Source organism: Pinus tabuliformis, chromosome 4_2, assembly GCF_031772625.1.
Source record: "Pinus tabuliformis cultivar Carrire ecotype Pingquan chromosome 4_2, CPIR1, whole genome shotgun sequence".
NCBI classification, from domain to species: Eukaryota; Viridiplantae; Streptophyta; class Pinopsida; order Pinales; family Pinaceae; genus Pinus; species Pinus tabuliformis.
Genome location: NC_142304.1, coordinates 1,183,815,889 through 1,183,818,484, shown reverse-complemented (window position 1 = coordinate 1,183,818,484; position 2,596 = coordinate 1,183,815,889). Strand labels below are relative to the sequence as shown.

Genomic DNA, 2,596 nt, shown 5'->3' with positions numbered 1-2,596 from the left:
GAAGACCTATGGAATGTTGGCTATTCTAATTTAACATTGTTCGATCATAATGAAACATGGGATTGAAATATTAAACTACTCAATATTCTACTTCGACTTTCAAGAAAATTTCTTTGATAAAAGTCTCAATGTATTATGGATATGTTGTTTATTGTATAAAAAAGTTGGTTCCTGTTGGAGTTAATGCTTACATTCCATATTTAAGAAGTTGGTTTGTGATGGTTGAGAAATTTTTTGAACCTCTCTATCTAATTTGGGAATAAGTTGGATCTCAGAAACTCTATTTAATAGAGTAATCTGAATGTAAATCTGTGTGTGAGTGCCTTTGCACATACACCATTTGTGCATAATATATGATTGAGTTTCAGTAATTGTGTTGTTTTAGCTATTTTTATCATGGTATCAGAGCTAGATCTGAACCTGTGTTGTGAGGAGGTGCATCTGGATGTTAATCAGAGCTATTTTTATCACTGGGACTGTCAATTCTGATGCGTCGTTATCCGAGATTTTGCCAGCTGGTTTTCTTGATCAGATCGAAGATAAGGGTGTCGTCGCTTCTAACTGGTCCCGCCATCATCATTTGGCATTGCTATCGCATCGTTCCGTCGGTGGGTTCTTCACGCCCTGTGACTGGAATTCGATCTTGCAAGGTCTCTGCAATGGCGTTCCGCTGTTGAGGTTTCCGCTTCATGCCGACCAGTACACCAACTGCAAGCTCGTATCGGATGAGATGGGAATCGCTATGAAGGTACGACATTCAGGAATCGAAGGAGAAACAATTGGGCGCAAAGAAATTGCGAGGAACGTGTAAAAGCGGACCTACAGTAATCGCGTGGCTGTGCTGCACTCCTCCTATCTTAGCTACACGGCCAAAACAAATTCTTAATTCCGTCTGTGGCGTTTGAAACTGGGCGTTTCTCTGTTCTGCCTCCGATTCCAATATCAGCCTGAGCAGCGATTTCCTGAGCGATCTCCTGAGCGTTTGAAACTGGGCGTTTCTCTGTTCTTCCTGAGCGGTGCTGTTTTTGGCCTCCAACATCTTGACTAGAAAAGGTATTATCTTTTATCATGGAGTTTATGGTGTTAGACAAATTCAATGGTTTGAATTTTCCCTCGTGGAAAGTAAAAATACAACTGCAATTAATGAATAAAAATTTGTGGGGAATAGTGAATGGTTCAGAAGCAGCACCTACAGATGCCAAAGAGTTATTTGAATGGAAAAATAGAGATGACAAAGCTAAGTCTATTATTGGACTTGCTCTTTCTGATTCACAATTACATCATGTAGATCTTACTAAAACATCAAAGGAAATATGGGAACATTTGGCTCAATTGTTTGGTGTAAAATCTACAAATGCAAAATTTTCCCTAAAGCTGCAATTATTTAGTCTGAAAATGAATGAGGAGACACGTATGTCCAGTCATATAAATAATTTAATGTCTCTTTTAAGACAATTAAGTGAAGCTGGGACTAAGGTGGAGGATGAAGATGCTAATGCTGTATTATTAAATAGTCTTCCTTCAAGTTATAGTAATGTTGTTTTCACTTTGAGTCAAATATCTACACAAACATTGCAAGAGACAATTGCAGCACTTCTGGGGGAAGAAAAGCGACTGAAACCAGAGGATTCCGAAGAGAAATCTCATGTAGAAAATGCCTTGTGGACAAAGTCAAGGATGAGAAAGAAAAATGCAAACAAAGGTGACATTGAATGCTACTATTGCAAGAAAACTGGGCATATAGTGTGGAATTGCAGAAGTCGTGCTAGTGATGTGTTAAAAGGGAAAGAATCAACAACTATAACCACAGTTGAATACCAATTGAATTCCGATGATGAATTTAATGAAGAGAGTGAACCTATTAAACTCTTTTAAAAATAATCAGCAGTTCAACTATGTGTCTGATGCCAGTACTTAAAGATCAAGTAGCAGTAAGGCTCAATATGGATGGTTGTCCAGATAGTATGGCAGTTGCGGATCTAGGGAAGGATCCCTCATTAGTGGTAGACATGGAAGTGGTTTCCTAATGAGGTTATGCGACAGATTGGGATGCTGTCCAGTAATTGACTTCGGGAGGTCCTTGATTCGGGAGTTGAGGAAGGGAACTCGGGAATCCAACTTGCCAACTACACCTTTTCGAGGGTTATGAGGCAACTTGACGGAGCATCTACTGATAAGCTTGATTATTTTGTTATTTTCATGTAATGTAATCATTAAGGGGGGATGTTGGAGTTAATGCTTACATTCCATATTTAAGAAGTTGGTTTGTGATGGTTGAGAAATTCTCTCAACCTCTCTATCTAATTTGGGAATAAGTTGGATCTCAGAAACTCTATTTAATAGAGTAATCTGAATGTAAATCTGTGTGTGAGTGTCTTTGCACATACACCATTTGTGCATAATATATGATTGAGTTTCAGTAATTGTGTTGTTTTAGCTATTTTTATCAGTTCCAATATTGACAATCATCAATTACTATACTTACAAAAGACCATGGGAATTGATCACATTCATCGACTATTGAATGTCTCGAATATGATTTTAGTGGAATATCGGTGGATTTGATCATTGTTTTTAGCCAAGGCATCCAAAAAGT

At 38.1% G+C, this 2,596-nt stretch overlaps 1 pseudogene; it reads left to right on the top strand.

Annotated features, from left to right (window-relative positions):
* The first annotated feature begins 445 nt into the window (after positions 1-445).
* LOC149173901 (UDP-glycosyltransferase 72D1 pseudogene) lies at positions 446-811 on the top strand (annotated as a pseudogene).
* The last annotated feature ends 1,785 nt before the right edge of the window (positions 812-2,596 follow it).